Source organism: Anolis carolinensis, chromosome 4 (genome assembly GCF_035594765.1).
Source record: "Anolis carolinensis isolate JA03-04 chromosome 4, rAnoCar3.1.pri, whole genome shotgun sequence".
Lineage (NCBI taxonomy): Eukaryota > Metazoa > Chordata > Lepidosauria > Squamata > Dactyloidae > Anolis > Anolis carolinensis.
In genome coordinates, this window is record NC_085844.1 from 60,278,124 (window position 1) to 60,290,709 (window position 12,586).

Here is a 12,586-nt window from a genome sequence, read left to right on the forward strand (position 1 = left end):
ATATCTCCCCACCTCCATATAGGTATGGAGTGCTTTAGAAATGGGGGGGGGGGGGGGGAGAGAAATGATGATAAGAAAGTTTACCACAAGGATTTATTCTGTGCAACCTTCACTTGAAAGTATAAAGTAAATTGTACAACAGTTGTGATAACAGTTGAGGTCCTGTATGAAAATGCTATCCATATGGCAACCAAGAATTAACGCTTTCGGGTTTGTTTATTTGCAGAGTTTGAAGTAAAACAATTGACTTTGTGCATCGTGATGGCATGTGATTGGCCAGAATTTTTAGAATAATTCATAAAGCAGCTGTCATTTTGTGCCTTGCTGCCTTTGTATTCTTTGCTCACATTCATATTTAATCCTCCTTTTCCTTGCTCTACAGTTTCTCGATCCAAAAGGGATGTGTCTAGAAGGGATTTGGTGTAAAAGAAATACTGTATTGGTGTATAGGTAACATAAAAGTTATGCTGAGCGATAATGAGGATATGAAGTAATGCGTGGTGTCATAATATGAAGTTTCTAGTATTCATACTATTCCATTTTTTTTATTAAAAGTGGTAAAACTATTAAGTTAAAAGTATATGGTATTATTAGTTCAGAGTTTTTGCCAATGCTCATGATACTGCAGTTCTAAAATACTATGAACTGGGCTGCATCAGAATTTCATTTAATGACCTCTTCACACTAATCTTCCCCCTGCCCCTCCATTTTGTCCCGTTTCACCAGTGAAGGTGCACACGGGGCCTCACAGTGCCCCCACACAGCCTCACTCCTTCCCCACCACATGGGAACTTCGGGACAAGGCGTGCTGACATCCGGTCCCCATCAGATGGGGGACAGGGCAGCAACGTGTGTTGGTGCATTAACATTTCCTCCATCACATTAGGGAAAGGCCCCAAAAATGCTGGTAGCTCCATCAGAGCTACCCAAAAGCCACTGACCTTTCTACTGTGGGCAAGGAAGCGTCTTGTAACACTTCCTTGCCACTTCAGGGATCAATGGGCTGGGGCCAAGACAGCATGATCTGATGACGCTCGGTGTGATAAAGTCCTTAGTGGGACAGAGGCCCCTTCTACACTGCCATATAATCCAGATTATCAAAGCAGACAATCCACAATATTTGCTTTGAACTGGATTATATGAGTCTACACTGCCATATAATCTCAAAGCAGATTATCTGGATTTTATATGGTAGTGTAAAAGGAGTTTCATTTTACAAAACTAAGTTTTCCAGCTCCGTGGCTATTAATAGATTCAAAAGTTATAAAAATATGAAAGTAAACAATATTCCACCTTTATAATGAATGTTTGTCTTTTAAATACAGGGTTTTAAAAAAAAAAAATCAGCGCTTTGGTCTATTTAAGCCCCAAAAGATCTAGTTGCCTGTCTCCCTGCTCTATTTGAAATCAAACTTTCTTCATAAAAAGGAAATACTGCCACCTATCTGGCAATTTTTGAAAGGTGAACTTGTAACTGTAATGCTAGCTAGTCATATATACATACATACATGCATACATCCTTTTCCATTTTTTCCATTAAAATACACACAGACATGCACACATATAACATTTGCTGAAATGGTCCTTTGGGCTCATAGGTACATTTTCTCCTTTTCTGAATTAAAAAAACACACACTTAGAATTATACTATTATGACATATAAATGATGCTCTATAACTCTAAGCAATGGTTTTAAAAAAGAGCAAAGAGGACGAGGGGAGATTTTATTTGTTTTGATATGACACAGAAATTAAAAGAGGTGTTGCAGCTGGTGACATGAATTCTCAAAAAATACGCTGGAACAAGATAACTTCTATTTGTATATTGAAACAAAAAAACTACAGTAACAAGAACTAAAAGCACCCAACACACCTGCCCAATATGGTGTGGACTATGGTCTAACTGTTTTTGATCAAGTGATTTTTGAATAACAACCTGTCAAGCATTAAGGTAAAACTATACTGCACAATTAATGTAGTTTGACACCCCTTTAACTGGCATGGCTCAATGTTACGGATTCTCTGTTCTGTGACAGAGAAGGCTAAAGACATTGTAAAATGACTGCTCCCATGATTCTGTAGCATTGAGCCAGTACAGTTAAAGTGGTATCAAACTGCATTAAGGACCTCATCACACGAAGAATTTTTAGTGTCCTAGGACACTTCTTCCCCAGTTGAACGATGGAGCCCCATGCTGCCCCTCATGATGAAATAGCCTCACTTCCAGTGTGGCTCCATTGCTCAACTGGGTAGAATATTTTTAAAGAGGCTATAAAATATATGTCATTGAGCCCCTTCCTAAATATGCCAGTCCTGCTAGCCTCTTTGAAGGAAGCACCACACTAGCATGGCAAATTGGTAGTGTTGTCTGTGGAATTGTATCCCAGACTTTGACATAGGCACTAGATTCATCAGTGCAGTACGTTGGTGAAACTGAAGTGTTATCTCTGTACCACTGTTCAGTTTATAGAGAAACTTAGAATAATTTTGAAACCCAACATCAATTTCACTATTTGAGATTCCCAGATTTTTTGCAGACTGGAGACGGGAAAATTCACCAGGGGTTGCAAAACTTACTTGTCGTCATGCTGGAATTAGGGCTTCTGCAAATTATAGAGCAAAAAAAAATCCCAGTAGTTCTGAATTTATTTTTTCTTCCACTATAGGATTTTCCCCAAGGAAACAGCAGCATGCAAATACCTTTCTATGCCATTGGAAAGTGGCCTTAGTCATTGAAACAAAGACAATACCTTTGGTACAGTGGCTAAATAATACTAAATGGGTTACCTAAATTCTGTATGTGTGTCATTTCCTAGGTCTTTTTGTTATAATCTGTTTCAGTTTCAGCCCTAAACTGTTTATGGGCACACAGTAAATACTGTCAAAAGGCGACGGCAGTATTTAAATGCTCCATTAACCATGAAAAAACCTAGGCATTCCACCACCAAATTCATTTTCACTGGCTCCTGGGTATCCTTGTAATAATGCCTCAGTTCCAGTAAACTGAAGCTGTGTTGTAATAGATTTTAAAGGGAAGCTCTGAACACTCTGTACGTAATAGCTTACAAGTGCCTTCCATTAGCTGGACTACATCATGTTTGGGTTTTTTTCTTCACACTAAGATAATTCAATTAGACTAAACACTCTCATAAAGAGGCATTATTAAAGTGTTCCTTCTGCACCTTAAATTTGACTGTTGAAAGACTGGCTAAAAGTAAAACTTCATTATTTAAAATCAAAGGAATTGCCTGCTTTCAAGAAGCCCCCATTAAAGTAAATGTAGGGAACTGAAGCTAGAAGCTGCCCTACTGCAACTCCATTATCCCAGTAAGCATAGCCTGTCGAGACACAGAGCTTAAAGAGCCACACACACTATTTAGTCCAACAAAAGGTTTATTGCAAAAAACAAATAAAAGCTCAGAGACACTTAACTTCAGTGTCTCTGGCCAAAACTCAAAGAATTTACCCAAACTGGGCTCCAAAAGGCAAACGGAAAATAATCCGGGTTAAACAGAAGGAAAAACCAGATTAAAAAGCAGTCAAAGTAACCAGCAAACAAGCAGCATTGTACACAAGAGTTCCAACAGATAGCGCTGCCCCCAAAGAGTTAACTGCAAGAAGGAGTTGTCAAAGCCAGTGTCGCCAAAGAAAGCCAAAGGATACATCGTTTCCAAGTCCGTCAAACAAAGTCGTCATCAAGTCAGTCCACAATCCAGGGAGGGAGAAAGCCACACTCATGAGAAGTCAGTCCAAGTCGAAGATTCTTAGGTAACACGAACTCCAGGCTGCAGAACCTGAACACGAGAACAGGCAGCAACAAATACACACGATACGTAACCAACACTTTGCCTTCTGCAAAGATTCCCCATTTCAGAGCCTACTTTTAACTTACACATCATTATCCGATGATGAGCTGGCCTCCACCCCATCATCATCTCTTATAGCTGTCCTTGTCTTCACATATGAACCCCTGTTTCCATCCCTCCAGTTCCTCCATCTCTTGTCAAGACTTAGGCTTCCCCATGATTCCGATGTATCTCCCCTTTGCCAATCCTCACGTCCTGAAAACCCCACAAACGTGTCACTAGAGGTTGGCTCTGCACATATATCCCTTATATCTTGTACCTTAGTCCAATCCATTGTGTTCTCCCCATCCTCAGCACTCCCAGACCCATCATTCCCAGAGAAACCCATAAACGACTTAACATCTGTGGGAGCAGTAAGTATATCCCGGATCTTCTTCCTCTCCCATTCTTCATCTGATTCCTGCTCCCAAGTAACCCTCTTTGTGCCTCTATTCCCATCCACCACATTTCCTTCCTCGCTCATTGACTCCCCACCACTTGAAAACCCTTTGAATGTGTCTTCATCAGTAGGTGCCATAAGTATATCCTGGATCCTTTTCCTTTGCTGTTCTTCATCTGACACCTGCTCGCGAGTAGCCCTTCCCCCCCGTCTGGTACTCATACTACTGCTTGCAACATTGCTTACTGGCTCTACTACAACATAGTCTATGAGATGGGTGCAATCTACCTCAGAAACGCATGGGTAGAATCCCACACATACATACCCCATCCAGCAATATGTGAAGAGCCACACATTCCATATCACAGCATCAATTGTAGGTTCACATAAGAGTCCAGGAAAGAGGAACTCGATAACAGGGAGATGTGATCAATGTAACAATATGGTTTCTGACGCACATTATCTTGGATATACTCTCTGTGCAGCCTCTTATCCAACTGTTCAGTTTCTAATGCTGGTTATAAAATAGTTTCTTCTTTATAATGTAAGTTGACATATTAACTTGCAGAGGTGAACTTTTGCACATCTTCACAGTGTTTGCAATACCAGCACACTTTCTTGTCAAGGATAGCATTTTGGTGGCGTTACTGTATTGCTAGCTCATGCAAATGGCTCCGACGCCACTTACTAAAGACCATTTGAAAACTGCAGAACCAAATACTAATCATCTTTCATATGGCAGTTCTATTAAAACAAGCAGATTATGTTCAAGGGAATTTCATTGTACCCTTCACCTGGTTATTTTACTATCTAATTAGGAACATAACTACTCTCTCTCAACAGTATGTTTTAGCTTTCATTGTAATTCAACAACTTTGAAGCTGTTCCTTTTAAAATGAATTCTGAAAATGTCTGATAAAATCTACACTCTCCGAGAGATTTCATTTCATCACATTTTTAAAGCAATGCTTTTTGTTTTAACTTATTACGGGGGCAGTAAAAACAGATTTTGAATTCTCGGCTCAATACTAAAGAGTTGGAGTTGTGTAGCCTTCCAGATAGTGTTGGATTGCAACTAGCCAGTGAGGGCGATGGTGGGGCATGCTGGGAGCTGCAGTTTAACACCTGGAGGGCCACACTGTTTTAACCTCTGTAATACATGGTTTAGTGCAGAAACAATAGAAAGACAGGGGGCATTTGTCACCTTCACAGCCCCATGGAGCCTACACTGGGGCACCAATTATGGCCAGAAGTGACATCATGTTGTATCCAGCTTCATTTTCAGCTGATTTGGGGCATGTCTGGTTGGGGTTTAAAGGATAAAACTGCCACATGATGGTGATTTTGGCTGTTTGGAGCAAAATCATGGAGGAACTGGGGTTAGAGGGTTTTTCTAAGGGCAATGAAATGGGCTCCCATACTGCATTTAGTGTCATGTGTGCATCTCCTGTAGATAAAGCATACATTTAAAAAGGGGGGAGGGGTGGGAAAGGGAAAACAATTACAGCAGCATTTTTAAGGTTAACTGGTTTTATTTAGATGTAAACCCACTTCTTTGGATACAGTATGGACTTATATTAAATCCTCCAGCATAAAGCTTATCTCTACAGTTGTGAGAGTATGACAGAATGTAATACAATCCACAAAGATGCAAATTATGTCCCTTAGCCTGATTTCCCAAAGGGCTGCAAAAGGTTTTATAGGTCTTTCAGATTTTTTAAGAGGTCAGTTATTGTTGATATAAGGAAACAATAAATCTCTTTACAAATTTAGTTTCTAACTCTCTCTGAGAAGTTTCCTTTTGTTTTATTTCTAGTAGTGAGGACACTTGCATTTCTGTATGAGGGCTGTCCAGAAAGTAGATTACGTTTTGGAATTAAAAATGAACAAAGTATAGGAGAAAACATTTACCATATGCAGTTGAAAGCCACATCCAAATACCACTTCTCAACATAGTCACCATTCAAAGCTAGGCAGTTATCATAGCGATAAATGACCTTGGAAAGTTTTCCCTCACAAAATTTTCCGGCTTGCGTCCTCAACCCCTTTCCGCAGCTGCACAGTGTCACCAAAACGCTGCGTTGCCGCTTGGTTGAGGACGCTACCATTAGCCCAGAAAAGCCACACCACTTCCCAAAAAGAGCATGATTATTGGGGGGCAGGGCTGAGATGAGAAGAGGGGTGAAGCCCAGAAGAGGCCGAGGGAAGCTCTGAATACTCTGTATGTAATAGCTTACAAGTGCCTTCCATTAGCTGGACTACATCATGTTTGGTTTTTCTTCTTCACACTAAGATAATTCAATTAGACTAAACACTCTCACAAAGAGGCATTATTAAAGTGTTCCTTCTACACCTTAAATTTGACTGTTGAAAGACTGGCTAAAAGTAAAACTTCACAGAGCCACACATTCCATACCACAGCATCAATGGCAGGTTCATGTAAGAGTCCAGGAAAGAGGAACTCAATAACAGGGAGATGTGATCAATGTAACGATATGACTACTGGCGCACATTATCCCTCAGAGGCCGATCCCCACGTGGGGCCCCTCCCTCCAGGCCCTGCCACTCACCTTTCCAGTCCTGGCGCGGTCCAAGAGAGAAGAAGGTCCGTTTGGTTGGGGTGATCCCTCCAGCCCCTCTGGCCTGCGCGCCTCCTCCACGCTGCCTGTTCTTTGTCACAGGAGCCATGCGTGGCGGCCGAGTGGCCGGGTCCATCCGAGGCAAAGAACAGGCACCGTGGAGGAGGCATGCGGTTGGGGTGATCCCTCCCTCCCCTCTGTCCTGCGCGCCTCCTCTTCGTTTCATTAGAACAATAGGCATTCCTAGTTCAAACATAAATGAGTGAAATCCATAATGAGTAACTTCCATTTTCCAGAAAACATTTGATGAGAATAATATAGTGATACATACGCATTCATAAGTAGCAATATGCTCTCTGGCTTCCTTGCTTAGTCTGGTGAGCAATGTAATTGCATTTCTGTTACTCAAAAATGTGGAAAAAAATTCACAAGGGCAGTAAAAAAAGCTTTGACTTAGCTCATCTTGGGTCATGAATAGATTAAATCAATCTAGTGCTGTCTCAAGCTCCTGCTGATGTTCCACCCTGGTTTTGAATTGCTTTTTAAAAGTGATGAGGAATGCAGTTTTTGGATAAAATGTCCATTTTACAATTCTGCAAAAGCTATAAAATGCCTTTTCCAATTGAGCACATAATATTAGCATTAAAATGGAAACATTATATGCAAGTTATATTTGAGCACAATTAATTCTTGTATCTTTCAGCTCATGTTATTTAAGCTTGTGATAATCTTTAAGGAAAGATTAGGCTATTTTGCGCATTGCTTTTGAGCAGGATTGCTATATAGCAAATTAGGATGCCTAATCTGAATTGTTAATATTATGCAAATCACTCAAATGATGCATAATATTATCACTTGCATTATAGCGATGTACATTGTTATAATTTTCATTTGTGTTATATAAATTACAATTAATTGTGGCAATTATTATTACTACATTTCAGTCTTATACATGTTTACAATCCAAGAAGACCAGTGCAAAACAATGTTTAAAGTGATGTACTCGGGAGAGGGAAACCGAAGTTCAGATTCTTGCTTGATAATGCAGTTTACCATCACTAACTCTCAGCAAAACTACCTTACAGAGTTGTTGTGGATATCAAAAGGGAGAACAAGAGATACTATTTCTGTGGTTGCAGTCATAATGGCTGTACAGGATAGAGGAAGATATGGAAAAGAGAGAGAGATATGCTTTAATTGAAGAGACAGGAATGGGGAGCTAGTTGCCCCTAACTGTCCCACTTAGATAGTCTTGACAATGGAAATCTTGAGTTGAAAATGTAGCTGGGGGATGCCAGGTCTGTGCATGGAAAGACAACTGCCATTCAAGACTTGATCTTGAATAAGCAAGCCAACCTGACAGGTATCACTGAGGCATGGTTGGATGAGGTGTGATCTCTCATCTTTTTCTACCAGAGTTCCCAGTTCAACAGCAGGTGAGATTGAGGGTGGGGTCAGAGAGGTGAAGTGCAGAACCACATGCCCTAATCTGCCGTTTCCTTGGTCTCAACATGTTTACCTAGGATCTGTGTGGCTGGGAAAGATTCGGAATTCTGTTGGTGTACCACCTACAGTTTCTCAATAATCTCCCAACCTGAGCTAACTGGAGTGGTTTTGAGAGTAAAACCCCCCATCTTCTGATGAAGGAATTCAACATTCATATCAGGACTGGCTCAGGATTTCACCTCTACCATGACAGCGATGGGTCCACTGGCCCTCTTCATACTGCTGGACATACTCTGGACCTTCCTTTCTGTAGTAGCTTATGATCTGAGTGAAGGAACTGTCTATAGTTCCATTGTTATGAGCAGCTCATCACCTGGTGGGGTTTAGACTTGCTGGGACTCAGAATCTCAGCAGGGATGGGAAACTGATTACAATGATCTGTCCCAGGAGGTTTATGGATCGATATGAATTCCTGTTGGCTCATTGGGAGCTTTCTCTTGCTTTTACAGGCATTCCTATCAAAGTTCTTGCTGACGTCTGCAATGGAGAAATGGCCAGTGCAGTAGATGAAATTGCTCCCAAGCAACCCTCTCCTCAAGTGGTGCCAAATCCATGCCTTGGTTTTCCAAGGAGTTAGTGGTAATGAAGCAATGGAGAAGGCAACTACATTGATATTGGTAGCAAAACTTGTTATTGTTGTGTTCCTTCAAGTCATTTATGACTTATGGCAACCATAAGGCAAGCCTAACATGGGGTTTTCCTGGGGCTAAGAGAGTATGATTCACCCAAGGTGATCCATGACTATGTGGGAAATCAAATCCTGGTCTCCTGAATTGTAGTCTAATGCTCAAGCTATTACATCGATCTCCTGTGCATATTTACTTAGATATGCCATTTATTTAACGTAGAAGAATATATATGTAGGTAGCAGTTGAAAATAAAAAGCGGTTTATTTTTTATTTATTGTTTGAATCCATTTCCTCAAAGTCTCATTATTCACATCAAAAATCTCTCTCAATAAATTCTGTCTTCTTCTTTTGCCATTTCCAAGCTCCTCCTTTCCTCAGAAATAGATCCCACCTCAACTGCACTGTTATCCCTGCCAACACTACCTTGGTTTGGCCAAGGGCATGGCCAGTCAACCCAAGAACAAAAGTTATTCATGAGGAAGAATACCCAATTCTGCAGTATTTTAGGAATAGTAGTATCTGAATATGTGTATTATATTTAAGGATGCATAAGAAATAAACTAAGCACAACATTAATAATTTTTTTAAAAAGATAAAACAATCAAATCACTCACATATTGCATACTTCCAAACTCCCCACACATTCCTAAACAGATGAAGGAGACAAGTGAATCATGTTGGTATAATATTTAAATAATTATCTGTCGATTAATGGCTGTGTGTATATGAATAATGAAGAAACAATTAGGAGCTCCCGGTGGCCAAGGGGATAAAAGCCTCGTAACTTGAAGGTTGGGTTGCTGACCTGAAAGCTGCCAGGTTCGAATCCCACCAGGGGAGAGTGCGGATGAGCTCCCTCTATCAGCTCCAGCTCCATGCGGGGACATGAGAGAAGCCTCCCACAAGGATGGTAAAACATCAAAACATCCGGGCGTCCCCTGGGCAACGTCCTTGCAGACGGCCAATTCTCTCACTCCAGAAGCAACTCCGGTTGCTCCTGACAAGAAAAAAAAAAATGAAGAAACAATATACCTTTTGTACTCAAGTACAGTTCTACAACCACTAGGTGGCATGGCAGGAACAAACTAAACTTACTAAACATAGTTCAGTGAGCACAGAGGTTATAGGTCACATACACATGTGTACAATTTAAAAACTAACAAACAGGACTTCTGCTACTGTTTGCTAATTTATTAAAGTTCTAATTGTTAATCCCTCTCCCTCTCTCCATTTCTACATTCTGTGTTCAGCAGCCAGTATTTTATTTGTGAAATCCATATAATTTTAGAAACTCTTGCTACTTGAATGTAATGAACAATTCAATTTCAAATGTTTTGTAGAGGCTTTCTGTAAATAAAAAGAAGAAGAAGAAGAAGAAGAAAAAGAACTGTCCTTGAAGAACATTATCCTACCCGACAGGAAGAAAATATAATTAGCAAAGGCAAAAGTCTTCTTGACATATCAATTTTCATCCATGTTAAGGAGAAATTCCACATATCACTGTCATTCATCATTTCCTATGCATCATTCTTCTACATTTGGAAGGATATAACTCAAAAAGAGGGTTTGATCCAGATTCAGGGCTCATTGAGACCTAGGAGTCCTTGATAATGCCATGTGTCTTGGTAATGCCATGGGGAAATATTTGCATGATTTCCAAAATAAAATCAGATTGTACAGGAACAAAACCTGAGATTTTCAGATACCATTTTTCTCTTCTGAATGGGCTCTTTGGTGTGTGGCACTGCAGAAATTCTGTGGTTTCAAGGAATGTACCATGCTTCAAAAAAAAAAAACTTACAGGGAACTAGAGTCATGTACTTTGTTACCTGTACATCCTATTGCATGAGAGCTGATATGATGTAGTGGTCTGAGTGTTGGAAGACCAGAGTTTCAATCCATGCTGGAAAACCAACTACTGCCTCAGTTCAGCCATGGAGCCCGGCTGGAAGTCAGCCTACATTGTCTGATGGGTAGTGTGGGGCTCCCTGAGTGAACTAGGACAGAAGTGTCCTAAGATGCTTATTTTTTCACACGTGATGAGGTCAATAGTCTTAATGGAAGGCAATGGTGACCTTCCTCTGAATAAATCTTGTCAACAAACCCTTTGATAGGGTTACTATATGTTGGAATCATCTTTAAGATAAGAACAACACGACCTATTGCATTCAATGGAGCATATTTCATAACAGGCACATTTAATATTTCCCTGCTTGCTATGTCTACAAGGCTTGTTTTCAGTGTAAGTCTGGTCCTGGATGTTGCTGCCCTGTCTATGATTGATCCTCTGCACATAAACTTACATTATGAAAGTGGCAGTAGTAGATGCCACCAACGGCAAAACAGTAAAGAAGCTTAAGGTACTTGCAGCTGGATGAGGAGGAATATCAAGTCAGAGATTGGAAAAGTGACTCCCAGACAGCAAGGACATGTGCTGGCAGGGAGTTGCAGTAATTGTAGACCTAAAGGTAACCTTTCCAATTACTCTGCCAAAGACAGGACCAACTGAGGTAACAGAAGCAGTACCAACATTAATAGTAGGAAGCTAGAGGTCTTCCACCATTGGGTAGACAGCAGCTACAAAACTCAGTTTCTAAATCAAATTACCTGTTCCCCTGCACAACCCGAGACATGCATGATGGGATGCTGGCAGACAACTACAAAAAGACCTGCAGTCTCCCTTATGGTTTGCTCTGATTTTTCTGAAACTAGATGCTTTCATGTTATTATAAGGAAATGATTGCTTGCACATTCTTCCTATGTTTACTGGAGGATTGGCAGATTTTTCTTATTACAATTCATCGCTGACTGGAAAGGAGGGAGTAACAGAAACTATTTTGAACTGTCACACATGGATGGATTGAGAAACAAATTATCACGTGCTTCTGAAAGAGTGGCATAACTTTATGCAGCAAGGTCAAGCGACAAACCCACCTTAATAGTCAACAGGACTGATTTTTTTCCCTCCCTTTTACACTAACCTGTATTTATTTTTCCCCCAATATATTCATTTATTTATTATATTTAACACTAACAATCTATATTACCACAAAATAATATACATTCAAAAATATAGGAGAAGGAAGGAACCTGTATTGAATTTTTAAAGTTCATTTATCTTCAGTCCTTAGAATTACTACCTCTAAAAAATGTCTTCCAAAATTTTAAGCGTCATCTTACGCGATATTTTTACCAATAGTTTTTCACTTGATAAATAACTCATTCAAAATTATCGGGATATTTCTATCCAGAACTGAAACTTTCCTTAAGCAGAATATGGAAATTGTCTCAGGTGACAGCTGCTGAGAGAAATAAGATACTTGGCAGGACAAAGCCCTGTGTCCCACAATCCCTGCACTGCCCTGATGTGATTTCTGTTCTCATAGAGAACGTATACAGCACAGTTACAATTATGAGTCTTTCTATGTTCCACAGTTAGGATAGGCTACAGTGGCTTTAATGACAGCAATTACCTCCTGCTGCAATCCATATCCCCAGATATGTCACATGTCCTCATTTTCAGCTGAGACATGTAAATATCCTTCCTTTCAAAAGAGGTGTGGAGGTTGCTCAAATCCTAGAAGCATCCGGCCTTTCCAGGCATTATGAGAGAAAGAACATTTTTAGA

General features: G+C 40.3%; 1 long non-coding RNA gene across 1 annotated transcript; it reads right to left on the reverse strand.

Moving 5' to 3' along the window:
- Positions 1-3,374: 3,374 nt before the first annotated feature.
- Positions 3,375-5,067, reverse strand: LOC134298908 (uncharacterized). The gene is made up of 2 exons (XR_010006028.1): positions 4,570-5,067; positions 3,375-3,784 (listed from the first exon to the last, which is right to left on the reverse strand). It is a non-coding gene; the product is annotated as an uncharacterized LOC134298908 (long non-coding RNA).
- Positions 5,068-12,586: the final 7,519 nt, after the last annotated feature.